This window comes from Panthera uncia (genome assembly GCF_023721935.1).
Source record: "Panthera uncia isolate 11264 chromosome B2 unlocalized genomic scaffold, Puncia_PCG_1.0 HiC_scaffold_24, whole genome shotgun sequence".
Lineage (NCBI taxonomy): Eukaryota > Metazoa > Chordata > Mammalia > Carnivora > Felidae > Panthera > Panthera uncia.
The window spans coordinates 23469780-23486008 of NW_026057580.1; positions in this window are offsets into that span (position 1 = coordinate 23469780).

Genomic DNA, 16229 nt, shown 5'->3' on the forward strand with positions numbered 1-16229 from the left:
CGACTGAGCCACCCAGGTGCCTCAGTCTGCATCTTTAAATAAGTACTTTCTTAAAAACACAGATGCCATACCATCATCAAAATTAACAAATTAACAGTATTATATAATACCAATCCATATTCAAATTTCCCAGTTGCCTCAAAGATATTTTGTTTCAACTGATATGCCTGAACAAAGGGTCCAAACAAGGTTTGAAAAAGTAATAGATTATTATTATTTTACCTTTTATTCTAGCCTTCAAGCTCTATTCATAGTATCTTTTAATTTTATTTAAAAATCCTATGAATTATAAGAATTTCAGAGGAACTATGAATGCATGTGCTATGAAAGCAAAAGCTGTAGTAAAATTAGTTCCAAATATGATCTTCTTTCAATATCATGATTATTCAGACTATTTACTGGAATGCAGAACTACAGATAATGTGCCAAGATTCTCATATCTTGAAATTCCAAGTAAAAAATATTTGTAATCCTCAGAGTGGAGAACTTCACAGTTCATACAAATGTGCTTCATGATCAAAAATATGTCAATAAAAAATAATCAAATATGCTCTTATCCTCATATTATAAAAGAAGGATATAATGGAACTCACAGTTGAGAAGCATGATTATTTTAAGAAACCAACTTGCATACCGATCTATTAAAATAAATGATTAAATTCTTATTGTTCAAATCCAGTGTCTACAATATGTGTTGCAACCATTCATAGGCTATTAAAAGTAACCTGTTTATTGATATTAGTTTGGATTTCAACATCACATGGATTTAATTTAAGCAAGATTTGTTAGTATTTTGCATGGGCACAGAGCAAGGCAGCAGAGTTGAGAAGAAAACATACTGCCTTGGGAATTAAGAGATACAAGTTCTGGTATACTTTGTATTTTTAGCTAGATACTTCATTTTAGGGAAGTCAATAATTATTTGCCTCCATATCTTTCTTTAAAATGAGATGAAAATACGTGCTCCACTTAGCTCAGAGGGTTGTGTGAGCTTTCTTTGTAAAGTGAGACTTCTCTAAAGATACCAATAATATTTCCCAAACATACCATCCGTTTGACAGGCTGTTTTAAACAAACGTAATTGTTTTACAACTTACTCCTCTCCTTTCTTTTGCAAAAATTATAGGCATACACATTTCGTTTTGAATTTAAATAAAGTGATTGTATTCTAAAGCTCATATGGTCAAGTTTTCAATACATCATGAGTTTGGTGGCTATAAACATTGAGGGAACCATGGCCTTCTACAATGGACTAAGGTCATTCTTTCCAGTCACAACCACATCCAAGTGGATTTCACCACTCTCTCCACACACTGATTGAAATACAGTGGTACAGTGCTTGCTGCTAATTTAGAGACACCCACTGTCCTCATTCCAAAGTTCAGCCAACTTCTCTGCTCCTTACTGAAGTCCACAAATAGGATGGTACTTAACTTGACTTTTGAAAGTACTTTCACGTAAAGTATTATGTTATTCTCTTCCCTTTTTCTTTCACAATCAACTTTCTCTTCTCTTCTCTTCTCTACCCCCTCCATTTTTTCTCAAAATAGCCATAAAAAAACAAACAGCTGGCCCTTCTATAGCTCTCTTAGAAGAGGTCCTGAAGGACATTGTAGGATGAGAAGATAGTATCTGACAGTTCCAGTGTCCTTTTACAAATCAATCTTTCTTTGAAATTTTGTTTTAATGATCATCTGGGATAATAACTTTTGTAAATTTATAACCTGCTAAGTAATGTGGCATTGCATTTGCCTTTATTCAGCTCAAAACCACCTCTTTTCAACATAAGATGAGATTTGCTGGAAGTAAACACAGAGGCTATCAGAATGTAGTCAGGCTTTAATTGGGGGAAGCTGAACCAGATGCTGGGCTAGAATAGGATGCAGATTCAATGGAAGGAAGGCAATTAAAAATTTAGCTTCCACAGCTGTCAAATTTGGTGTGGGACTATAAACTGTCATACAACAAATGCAGGGGTCATTTCAAAAGAAAATCTGAGAGCTTTCTTTCACGTTGTTGAAAAGGTCAGACTCGGTTGAGTCTCTGTGCTAGCTCCTTTTTATTCCTGACTTCCATTTTACAAACATGATCACCAAGGAGTCTTACTGGGTTTGGTTTCATATTTTTCATTTTGATACATATAGGTAAAGTTTTCATGATCCTCATGAAATCTCTTATCTAAGAGAATCTTCTTCCTCTTTCTTTAATTTAGGATTGCAACAGACTTATGCTTTGTGGGCTTCTCTAGCTCATGTTAATATAATCTGTTAATCATTTCAACATTTTTTCATAGCTTTTTCTTTGTTGCTTTGCTATGTATAAGATTTTGAGATCAACTGTGTTTGCTAAATATTCAATAACATATTTTCAAATGGTCAATTAGCTTACTGTAGGTTTTTTTTTCAAATATCTACTTTTTAAGTGTGCTGAAATCAAATAACTATAAAATGAATTTGGCCTTTTTTCTTACTTTATTTTTTTAATGTTTTTATTTATTTTTGAGAGAGAGAGAGACAGAGACAGAGACAGAGCGTGAGTGGGGGAGGGGTAAGAGAGAAGGAGACACAGAATCTGAAGCAGGCTCCAGGCTCTGGGCTGTTAGCAAAGAGCCTGACACGGGGCTTGAATTCACAAACTGCAAGATCATGACCTGAGACAAAGTCGGACGCTTAACTGACTGAGGCACTCAGGTGCCCCTTTTCTTACTTTAAATAAGCCAAGAATATCAATTTTTTAAAAGAGGTAATGCATATACAGAACAAATACATTCCTTAGGAAGTAAAGATGATATAGAACCTAGGCTTTTCTTTGGCTTAACAAGAGAACTAGAGATAAGCGCATGTTGTAAACCCTAGAGGTACTACTACAATAATAAAGTATTTAATAAGTATAGCCAGTAACTCAATAATGAAGATACTATGAAACACCAAAATATATTAAATCCATTAGAAGATGAGAATAAAGAAAAATATAATAAAGAATAGATGGAACAGACTGAAAACAAATAGAAAATGGTAGCTATACACCCAACCAGATTAATAATTACTTTAAATTTAAATGGTCGAAATTAGCGGTTAACAAACCAGGGCTCATGTGTCAAATCCAGCCTGCCATCTATTTTTGTAAACAAAGCTTTATTGCAGCACAGCCAGCCTCATGTGTTTATGCATTGTCTATATATTCTTTTGTACTGCCATGAGAAAGCTGAGAAGATGAAAGGAGAGACCTGCAAAGCTTAAAATATTTACTATCTGGTTCGTTATAAAGTTTGCTGACCTCTGATTTAAACCTTTAGCTGAAAATAGTCAGACTAGATACAAAGCAAGATTCAACTATATACTGCCTACAAGAAATCTTTACACTTGTGATGTAAAAATGTAGATGAGATGAAAATCAAATGAAAAAGGTATTATTATGCAAATTATTTTCCAAAGAATGCTGAGTTTCTATATTAACATCAAAATGTATTTCATAATGAGGACTATTACCATGGATAAAAAGGAGAATTTATAAGCAAAAAAGAATCAATTCATCAAGAAAACATAACATCCCTAAATGTGTGTGCACTGTGTAAGAGAGCTTTAAAATACATAAAGCAAAAACTGACAGAATTACAAGGAAAGGAAACTCCAAAATTGTTGTTGGAAGTTACCATACTCCTCTTTTAGCACTGAGAGGACAAGTAGACAGAAAATCATGAAGAATAGAGAAAACTTGAAAAATACTATTAACTGATATGGTTTATGAAATACTCCATCTGAGGACAGCAGAATACATATTCTTTTCAGTATAGATGGTGTATTTCCAGAATAAACCATATGCTGCTCCATAAAATAAGTCTCATTACATTTAAAAGAATTGATAGGGTTTTTTTCTGCCAACAAAATTGAATTAGAATTCAGTAACAGAAAGAAATCTGAAAAATACCTGAATATTGGAAATTAAATAATACCACTTTAAATAATCCATCTATCAAAAAAGGAATCACAAGAGGAATTAGAAAATACTTTGAACTTCATGAAAATGAAAAGCAACATATAAAAATTTTAGGATATGGGTAAGGCAATGATTAGAGGGAAATTGGTAGCTTTAAATGCTTATATCAGAAAATAAGAAAGGTCTAAAATCAATTAAACAGTATCTACCTTAAGAAACTAGAAAACAGAGCAAAATGAGTCCAAAATAAGTCAGGGAAAGACACAAAAAAGAGCAGAAATTAACGAAGCATAAAATGGAAGAAAATACAGAAAATTTATGTAACCTACCTCTTTTTTTGCAATTCTTACAAATCTACACAAAAGCTATTTGAACTGATAATAAAATGTACATTTAGTAAGGCCCCAGAATAAAAGGTCAATGTACAAAAAAAAAAACAAAAAAAAAAAAAACAGTATTTACCTAAACTATATTAGCAAGGAACAAAGAAAATTGAAGTTTAAAATAATGCATTTACAATAGCGTCCCAAAACATAAATTACTTAAGGATAAATTTTTCTAAATAATTTGTACAAGTCCTATATAATGAAAACTATAAAATATCTCTGAGAGAAATAAAATAGAGAGATAAATAAATGGAGCTGAGATGCTCAGGGATGGGAAGATGAAATATTTTTTTTAAATGTCAATTTTCCCCCAAAGAGTCAATAGATTCATTGCAATCCCCATCAAAAATCCAGCAGGCTGTTTTTGTAAAAATTAACAAATTGTTTCTAAAATATTATGGAAACTGCAAAGGACTTAAAATAGCCCAAATGACTTTGGAAAAGAAGAATGAAGTTGGAAGACTCATACTACCTGATCTCAATCTCAGAGTAATCAAGGTAGTGTGGTATTGGCATAAGGAGAAAAATATACATCAGTGGAACAGAAACATACCATATATTTATAATCAAATGATTTTTGACAAAAGTGCCAAAGTAATTCAATGGGAAAATGACAGTCTTTTCAATAAACAGTGCTTTTAGTCCTTTTGGGGGAAAATGTATCTTGAGCCTTACTTCCCACTTTACACAAAATTTAACCCAAAAGAGACTGTAGGCCTGCCTAAACACAAAAGCTAAAACCATAAAAACTTCTAGACCTGTGTTGCCCAGTATAAGTCACTAGATACATGCGGCTATTTAAATTTAAATAAATTCAAATTGAATTAAAAATTCAGCTCTTCAGCTGTGCTAGTCACATTTCAAATGCTCAATAGCCTTGTGTGGCTAGTGGTGCAGTACAGATATACAAGTTTTCCATCATTGCAGAAATTTTTATCAGACAGAACTATTCTAGCAGAAAACAAAGGAAAAATATCTTCATGATCTCAGGATACACAAAGATTTTTTAGATGAAGCACAAAGAGTACAAGGTATAAAAGCAATAAAAACTGTACATCATAAAAATTTTAAAGTTCTACTCTTAAGAGGATTGTATTAAGAAAATAAGAATGCAAGCCATAGACTTGGAGAAAATATGTGCATTATAGAACAAAGGATTTGTATCCAGAAAATACAGTTGCTTACAAAGTTAAGAATATACTTACAATACAATTCAGTAACACTATTCCTAACACCCAGGAGAAATGAAAATGTATCTCCATATAGACTTGTAAATGGGTGTTCATTGAAGCGTTACAACTTTCCCACACCAGAAATAACCCAACTTTCCATAAACAGATGAATGAGTAATCAAAATGAAATACAGTCAAATAAAGGAATACTATGCAGCAACAAAAAGGACTAAACTATTGATAGACATAAAAGCATAGATGAATCTCAAAAATATTATGTGGAATTAAAGAAGCCCCACACCAAGGCTTACATCATGTATGATTCCATTTATTCAGAACTCTAGAAAAGAAAATTCTAATCTGAAAGCAGATCAGGAGTAGCCTAGAACTGGAAGAGGGATAAATTATCTGGGGAAAGACACAAGAAAACTTTTCAGGGGTAATAGAAATGTTCTATATTTTAACTGTAACGATAGTTTCATGGGCACATACATTTGTTGAAACCCATCAAAATATACACTTAAAAATGGATGCATTATATTGTATGTAATTCACACTTCCATAAAGTGCTCTTTCAGGCTAGCCTATTATATTTATTAAACATACACACTAAAGATAAAAATTTAGATTACATTTTGGTCTTTATATCAGCAAAAAGGCAGAAAAGGAGAGAAAATAGAAAAGCGGAACATAGGAAAAATAGAATACAGATCAATTTCAGGCAATTTCAAAATTCTGAAATGAGGTGGGGAGTGGTTATTTGATTTGTTTATTTATTTTTATTTGAACTATCTTTTGTGTAATCAGCAATACAAAACCACTGCAATTATTTTTGACCTCAGAATATTCTTTCCCCTGAGTAACATTAGGTACAAATTTCATTTCATAGGCATTTATACAGATTTTCATGTAAATAACATTATTGGGAAAGAATGCTTTCTTGCCAATTTCCAATGCAGAAATTAGATAATTCTAGGCATGAAAAGTTATGTGGTGGAACACTTTTCTTTAATTTCCATGCCAAGAGACCAGAATCTCTAATACTCAACAAGCTCTTCTAATTTCATCGGCAGTTAGCCTTATGGAATGCAGAATTTGGCACCCGAAAACCACATTATTCCACTGACAATTGGACAATGTAGTCATGTCCTTAGAAAGCACCAATATTAAATTGGTGGAAAATCAGAAAAAAAAAATGAAACTGTGAATTATGATTTTCCTTAGCAACATATGTATTTTTTCCTATTGTCTATTCCCCCATTTTCCCCTCAAACTGAGTGCCTTTTCTATCTAGTGTTCAATATTTTCAAGGCATTAGGTTAGACTTAATGCTTAAAATTCTCGTTAAGCATTCGTTAAAATGCTTAAAAGCCTCGTTTTCCTATTGCTAAAAAACAATATGGGATTTGGGGATGTTAAAAAAGACAACACAGTACATGTTTTCTACATATTTTAAAATGGAAAAAATGTGTCTGAGTACATTACTTGCTATTTAGATACAGTAAATTCCATTCAAATAATACGAATTAGTTTTGCCAGAATCACAGAAGAAAGTAAATACTTACATTTACTTCCAAGGAGTTATTTCATGATTGAATTTAATGAGTGAATAGTGAAACAGGAGCAAACATTTACAAAGTACATCAAAAATCTCCTGAAAATTCACAATTAGTTGCAATTCTCAGCAACAGTGAGGCCTGATTCCACAGTATCTTAGTCAAGTCAGCTGGATTTATTCAGGAAAAAATGTCATCACATATTTCAGGAAGCAGAGGAACTTTGTGACACGGCCTAATGGCACTGTCAATAGCCACCAGAGGGGCCACAGTCTGGACTGCAGACTGCCTGTTTCGTTACTGTAAATAGAGGCAGTTCTCTAGCTGAGCTAGGGGACTGGCATTACTGAAGGCATTAAACCAGCAAGGGTGGAAAAATGAATTCTGTTTTACATATTCACAGTTAAGTGATGGTACGATATTCCACTGAAGAGGCTTCACTAATTTTGTTATATAAAAGATCAGAGAAAGAGTCGGGATCAAAGTTCGAGGTAAGATCTGGTAACTGTCTGCATGGGCTAAATGTGTCCTAATACTTGAGTGATTACACGCATGACAAGGTGGTAACCAGCCTGAGGAAACCAGCCCCACTAGTAATCACAGAAACAGCTTGCCTCGAAGGGGTGCCTACTACATGTCAGACACTGCTCTGCATTTTTAAATTAATTACCACATTTAAAAATAAAACTCTGATGGGGCCCTTGGGTGGTTCAGTTGAGTGTCCGATTCTTGATTTTGGCTCAGGTCATGATCCTAGGGTCATGGGATCGAGCCTCCAAGTTGAGCTCCACACTGAGCATGGGACCTACTTAAGATTTTCTCCCTCTCTCTCTCTCCCCTCCCCTTGCCCTTGCCCGGTTCATGTGTGTGCACACTCTCTCTCTCAAAAAACCAAAACAGAACAAAACTCCTGGAAAAGGGCAATTCTGTCCAAAACCTGTGCTGCTAAAGAACTCCCTGGGTCCCTTGCATTTTTCTTGTCGTCATTGCAGAAGTTTACAAGAATAATCATCAGATAGCTAGTAGTTATTAAGCACTAACTGTGTCACAGATACTCTTCTAAGAATATTAGTCAACTCACCAATATCCTAGGCTTCTGGCACCACCATTACCCTCCCTTATGTGATCTTCATACTAACAAATATGGTTCAAAAAGAATTTCAAATCAAGCCTTGGCAAGAGGTGTACTTGAAAACATATTTTGAAACAGTGCAGGAAGCTTGCCTTTAACAAGCTCACAGACTCATGGTGGGGGGGCCAACAAAGAAAAGTAGCAAAACAGGGCTAAAAACAAAAATGCCATCCCAGGGAAATGCACAGAATATTAGTGGGACACTTGGAAGAGGTCCCAAAATTGACCCAGGAGAGTCACTCTGAAAGAAACCTGCAAATAACATTCCAAAGGACAGGACAAAAACAGTGCAACATCCTCCAACTAAACTGGATAAATTTTAAGGCAGTGAAAAACTGTGCCAGACACAGTTGTAGAATGATTGGATGGCCTCCAGTTGCCAACTAAATATTGTATTGCAACATGGACTATATAGAGAACACATTTTAGTGATACTCAGACTGAAAACATGAGCGTTGGAGCCTCGCAGATCTGGATCGAATCTTGGATTCATCACCGTCTAGTCATGTGAAGCTCAGTGTTTTCATTTATGAAATGAAAATCTTATTACCTAGTCCTAAGGAAGCTATAAATACTAAAGAAGGGACATTTGAAGTCAATGAATCAATAATAGCTGTTGTTATTAATGTCTTTCTTCTGGCTTCCTAATTTAACTGTCCTTGACAGAACCCAAGAACTCAGTAGATCCCTGTTTCTTCCCCTTTTGGCTTTCAGGACTCTAAAACCTGCCTTGGGGCCATTAACATTTCATGGAGACAGACAACAGCATTCATCTCTTACTCTCTGGGTGTTATTGGAGACAGTGATCATTTCTTACGTGAGCTAATGCCTCTAAAATTTTAACTAGTTTGCCTTAAAATGAACAATGGAATCAGGGTATGATGTGGCATAAAACTAATCAAAGCCAACTGTCCTCCCACCTCCCACCTTTTTTCTATGTGGGTGCCACTTATTCCTGTGAAGGCGTAAAAAGATGTTCTTGGTAAGGTGTGAAGGAGTGTTTGTCAGTTAAATGAAAGCCAGCCAGGACCCCTGCTGACACTTATTTAGGGAAGCTAAAAAGGAAAAGTTTCCTTAAGTGGGGTTAAATACATTATTATGAAAGAGATCCCTGGGCAGGTAGATTAAAGAATCTTAGGTGTTTCTGAAATTTTAAAGAAAATAAAGAAAATGTCTGCTTGGTGCTTAACATTCTTTCCTTTTATCCTCACCAATACCATCTTTAATCATAGACTTTCTTTTTCTTCAGCATCACTCATTTGCATAAACAAAATGCTAATTAACATTAACATTTTGCATCTAAAAATGGTAGGTTAACTCACACGAACTGTGATCAAAGCAATCCTCCAACATTATAATCTGTTCCTTACTCTTCTCTATTCTCTCAGTCTTTTTTTAACCAGACCTTTTGTTTCCTTGGACCCATTCAGAAACACAACATGGGGGAATATTAGCTATATTTCAATCTTCTCACTTAATGTGGAAGAAGGGGGTTCATCCTTTGAATACATGTGCGTCCACTGCTATGATGAAAGCCTATTCTCCATGACAAGACCATCCCAGCCCCAATCACTAACATTCTGTGTCATCATTGTTCCTTTCTGAATAATATTTGAAGTGTACATTTCCCAACTATGATTGATCTTTGCCCAAGTTACCCTTGGGATTGTGCTCTTTCTACTGAGCCACTTTCCACACTTTCCATATCGCCTCTCACTTGTAAAAGGAACAATCCTATTTTTCCAAAGCACTAAGCAATTCTCAAAGGCTCAACTGTCCAATAAATTCTTTCTAGTACAAAAGTTTAATGAGACTTGAGAAAAGGAAATATGTTCCTGACAGTATTTTTGAATTACATCTAACATTCCTGATTTTCTTAGTTTCTCTCACTTCTTCATTTGTCATTGAGAATGAGTTACTGAATACATTTCTTAATGTCTGGATCTGGAAATATTAGTTTGATTAAATCACCAGAGAAAGAAATTTCCATTAAAAGCCTTACGAGGTAACTACTGTTAAATTAATTAAACAAAGAGACCATTAGACTGAGAAGGCTCTAATGCCTTTGTAGCCTGCACAAGCAAACCAAAACCAAAGACTGAAGTGCCTCAAGATTAAGAAATTGAAACCTAGGGACAACCATTCCCAAATAGCCAACTAGCCTTTCCCAAATAAGGCACCTGCATAAGCTATCTCCAATCAAATATTCTTCTCGCTTTGCTTCCACCTCTTGTCTATAAGTCTTTCCCCAGCTCCTGTCCAGTGGAATACCAGTAACCACTTCCAGTTTGGTGCTGCCTAATTACGATCTACTTTTTGCTCAAATCTTAAAATTTTTACTATGTTTCAGTTTACCTTTTAACACACCAGTAACTGACATGTGAATTAGACACTGTTGCCTGAGCTCCTCACCTTTTTAATAATTCTTAAGGAAATTTGGAGCTTATTTTTATTTTAAAGATTTCTGTTGGGGCACCTGCGTGGCTCAGTTGGTTAAGCATCCCACCTTTGATTTCGGCTCAGGTCGTCTCAGTTTGTAAGATGGAGCCCTGGGTCCGGCTCTACGCTGACAGCTCTGAGCCTGTTTGGGATCCTCTCTCTCCCTCTCCCTCTGCCCCAAACACACTCACGTGCTTACATGCTCTCTCCCTCTCACAGTAAATAAATGAAAACATTTTTAAAAAGATTTCTGTTATCACTGAATTCATCATGAGGGGAAATCAGTTAAAATAAACAGGGGAGTAAAACACTTAAAACAACTTATTTAGCTTTTAATTCTCATAGGAGTTAAGATGGAGCATAGCCTGGTCTTTGAAAACAGGATTTAGGTTTCATTCCCTCCTGTTCCCCTAAGTCGTCTATAGCCTTGAAAAATCTGCACCTGAGTTTAGTATGTAAAATGTATAAAATTCATAGTTCATACAGTTAATTCTTAAATTAATAATAGGTATTATTCAAGTTTACAGAATTTAAGTTTATTTCTGGAAAATCCCTAGGAGAGGTCAGAAATGGAAACACACACACACACACAGTTTCAAATTGATTTCCCTCTAAATCCAACCCACATGCTCAGATACTCCTCTCTGTCTACTCCCCAATTCCCTTAACCTCGCCACTTCAGCCAAAGGCAAGGAAAATCACATCTAAATTAGATTTTGCTTTCCTCCAGGCAATTATTAACAATTGCTGGGATTTGGCTCTAAAAACCTCCATTTCCCATTTCTGGTTTAAGGACTTTTTCCTCTGGAAGGTGTTTCCTCCTAGAATTTAGGCTGACTACGGACGCCTTGGGGAGATGGGAGTACATCCTTTTATCAAATCAGCCAACTTGATTTATTGACCCTTTCCAGACAGGATGACACCTATAGACTTTCCGCTCCCCAGCAAACAGTCTGTGTTAACTTAGGGTCCACCTGTTTCACTCTGGGGTGACAAATTCATGCTCAGAGACCAAGTCTGTCTTTGCCAGCAATTTATTTAACACAGGTTCCCTGCAGGAATTTCACAACCCATAGCATAGAGGATAACGTCACTTCAAAAGCCAATGAAGAGGGGCGCCTGGGTGGCGCCGTCGGTTAAGCGTCCGACTTCAGCCAGGTCACGATCTCGCGGTCCGTGAGTTCGAGCCCCGCGTCAGGCTCTGGGCTGATGGCTCGGAGCCTGGAGCCTGTTTCCGATTCTGTGTCTCCCTCTCTCTCTGCCCCTCCCCCGTTCATGCTCTGTCTCTCTCTGTCCCAAAAATAAATTAAAAAAAAAAAATGTAAAAAAAAAAAAAAAAAAAAGCCAATGAAGAAATCACCTACTTTATTGTGATTAACCAACGATAGGGTAGTCACACTATTGTTGCAGGCAAGGGACGAGGAAAAGAATAAAGCCCACATTTAGTTGAGGTGAACCTTTTTACGAGTTGGTGTTTGAGTGAGAAGGCTTGGCCGATTCCTGAATACTTATCTCTGACAACAGATGAGATGAGATGAGGCATCCTGACACGGCTTAATTCACTCTCACGTGAAAACTTTCCTCCTAAAAACAACTTCACTTTGCTGGTCTTTGTCCTAAACAAGTGGATTTGAAATCATATCAAACCAATACATACCACATCATAAAAATAAAAAAGCTTACCCATCACTCTTTACACTCCCGGGGATGACCAGTGCCACAGCACTTACAGCATCGGTCCCAGCAGGAGTGAAATCGTGTTCTCTTGCATCCTGAGGCATCAGAGACAAAAGGAAAACAGATACAATTTACTGTTGTTATCGGCGAAAGACTGGTGTGAATAAGACCTAGGTGTGGAGACTGTCACAGTCAGAGCCAGCATCAGAAACCAGCTGGCATGTTTTGCCCCAGTGGAAGCCTGAAATGAATACTTTCCATGCAATTCCAAACCATGGTTCTCACGCTGACCCTGCCAACATTTTCAGGAGAGGCCCCTAGAAGATGCAGTCCTGAGCCCCGCAAACCAGCTCTTCCTAGGTCGACATCCAGGTGGAAGCCCAAAATGTTTGGTTCATTTCCTATCTCGTGCTACACCAGCAAGCCCTCACCTTCCTGGTGTCACTGGGGTACATTCTGGAAGTTATCTGTGATTTTAGTAGAATAAATTGATGGCCTTTTATTTTCCCCTCTGCCTCTGTCTTTTCCTCTTTTATCTACACTTCTGTCCTCAGTGCCACTGTAATGAAGTTATTTTAACTATTTTTTAATTTTTTTTTTTTAATTTTCAGAGAGAGAGAGAAAGAGAGCAGGGAAGGTGCAGGAAGAGAGGAAGAAAGAGAAAATCCTAAGGAGGCTCTGCTCTGACAGCTTAGATGCAGGGCTTGAACTGTGAGATCATGACCCGAGCCCAAATCAAGGGCAGATGCTTAACTGACAGCCACGTAGGCACCCCTGTAATGAAATTTAATTAGCTTCTCCACTTCCAACTTGCCTGTTTTCATCCACTCACACTGTAGTCAGAGTGATGTATCTGTGAGGCAAATCTCAAAATCCTGGAAGGTTTTTTTAGTATCTTCTCCTTCCCTTTTTATCCCTTTTTCCTACTCCTACTATTTCCACCCTTATCTTTTGCCACCTCTAGCAGCAGCTTTCTAAAACCTAAAAATAGAGAATTACTTCCACTTCCATTGAGCTGTGTTCTCTGGCCCAAGGCCTTTGTAATAGCTATTGCCTCTGCATGGAAGGCAAATCCATTACACCAGAATCTTGGTAGAGCCAAAACAAGGGAATTTTTTTTAAGCGCTAGGTGATTGTAATGTAACAGCCCAGGTTGAAAAATCACAGTAACTTAAACCTTTTGTTTCAGAGATAAGAAAACAAATTCAGAAAAGTTATCCGAGTCATCCAATATTACATGTCTCAGGACTCTCTTTACCTTTTTGTTGCTGTTGTCAAAATGATTTATTACTTTTTTTAATGTTTATATTAGAGAGAGAGACAAAGCATGAGCAGGAGAGGGGCAGAGAGAAAGGGAGACAGAGAATCCGAAGCAGGCTCCAGGCTCTGAGATGTCAGCACAGAGTCTGATGCAGGGCTTGAACTCACAAACCATGAGATCATGACCTGAGCTGAAGTCAGATGCTTAACCGACTGAGCCACCCAGGCGCCCCAAAATGATTTATTTTAAAATTTCACTTTGAATGTCATTCTGTAAGAGCTATACACCTCTCAAATTTGATTTCATTTTTATTTTTTGAGACAGTGCATGCAAGTGTATTGCACGCAAGTGGGGGAGGGCAGAGGGAGAGGGAGGGAGAGAATCTTAAGCAAGCTCTACTCTCAGCACAGAGCTGGACTTGGGGCTCAAACTCACAACCGTGAGATCATGACCTGAGCTGAAATCAAGAGTTGAATGCCTAACCAACTGAGCCACCCAGGCACCCCTCAAATTTGATCTTTTAATACTATTTTGAAATAGCAACTGAATTGGGGACATGATGGAAAAACTGTCACTGTGTCTCAGTTCTCCCTTATGCAGAATGATACTCCAGTCAGCTATTTCAAAAGCTCATTTTCATCTAGAATATCAATATGGGACTTCTAAAATCTATCTATCATGGGGGCCTGGGTGGCTCAGTAAATTAAGTGTCTGACTTGGGCTCAGGTCATGATCTCACGGTTCATGAGTTTGAGCCCGGCATCAGGCTCTATGTTGACAGCTCGGAGCCTGGAGCCTACTTTGGATACTGTGTCTTGCTCTCTCTCTGCCCCTCTGCTGCTCATACTCTATCTCTCTCTCCCTCAAAATAAATAGATGTTAAAAATATATCTATTCAAAGTTCCTCTGTGAAAACCTACTTTTGAAAATGCAGAACCCAGAAATAATTTAGTGAGTAGAGACAGCAATGTTCCTTATTTCAAATGTGTTATTTGGAGCAAGATAAAATTTTTCTACGTACCTTTTAAACTAAAGTTTTGTTAAGACGTTCCAGAGAAAACTTTACAGCTCAATTTAACTAACTTATGGGCTTAATTCTGGTCTTTTCCCTTAAAATTGCAGAGACTTTTAATCTGAGTTTCCCTCTGTGTCCCCCATCACGCCCCACACTCCTCAGAGATTAAGCTCTCAAGGCTTTGGTCACAGAGCTGCTAATAATCTCTTGTGCTGGCATTTTATACAATCTATTGTACCAGGATGATAGGATGTCTGGTTTACTCACTTATAAACTCTAGATAATGATAAGGGCACCTTTCTGCCTGCCACAGGCATAACAAAGCTAAAATACCAGTCAACTGGCCAGATTCGTAACTGAGGAAGAGCAGGAGTAAGTTTCAAATCTCTCCTTTGACAACACAGTTATCAGTTTGAAGATACAATCAAAGCTCCTAGCCATAGCACTTTAACCAGATGAACTGAATCCTACAAAGATAAAGCAGTCAGGCAAGACATCAAAATATAAACAAACCTCATTAACTGTGGCTTAGGTGTGCAATTTACAAAACCTGTGAGTTTTTTTTTTACCTTTGGGATAATAAAGTTTTGAGGATACAAATCTAACCATGCTTGAAAAACTGAGAAAATGTACACATTAAGTAAATATACAGTGATAGTTGATATAATTAATAAATACAATGAGAAAAAGATCATCACAGCTTGGTTCCAGATATGAGTGGATATGTGTATTCTGCTGCCCTCTACTGGGCATCAAAGAATGATTTTCGGTTCCATCTCCAATAAAAATCTTTTCACAATGGAAATTAATTACTTGGTGAAGTTCTAAGAACCAAACATAAAATACAGTTCATAAAAAAAAAAAGTTAACAAAATACAGATAAAATACCACAAACAATAAACCCCAAGGGTTTGATGGGTTTTTTTCCCCTAAATTGTTCCCACTTTACATTTTAGACCAAGATGATCAAAAATCTGGCTGAGCTTTTACTGAGAATTATTTTTATCCTTTTAAAAAATTGCTTAATGTTTATTTATTTTTGAGAGAGAGAGAGAGAGAGAGAATAAGCGCATGAGCAGGGGAGAGGCAGAGAGAGAAGGAGACACAGAATCTGAAGCAGACTTGAGGCTCCGAGCTGTCAGCACAGATTCTGATGTGGGGTTCAGACCTATGAACTGCGAGATCATGCCCTGAGCTGAAGTTGGACGCTTAACCAACTTAGCCACCCAGGCACCCCAGAATTATTTTTATCCTAAAGACTGAGAGTTTCATTCTGAATTGAAACAAATCGGATTAATCAGTTTTATCAGTATTAGTTACACAGACATAAAATGTTTTGAATAGTTAAAATTTCATCTCAAGATTTGCTAATGTCACACTGTATGTTTCTGGTAAGTTATCTAACTTTATCCCATGAAATAATTTTTTTGTTTCACCTAATACTAACTCTTGCTTTTAGGTAAGTACTATTAATATTTCCTATTCAACATATACAGAAATCTAGGCAAAAAGAAATAAATTTTCTGAAGACTCATACCAGAGAAAGCAAGTGGCAATTTGAACTCAGGCAAATTCATTACAGAAGTCATGCTCTTGTGAGTATGTTAAAGGGTATACATGTAAAATGGTGATGATGGACATTACAATGCAAAATG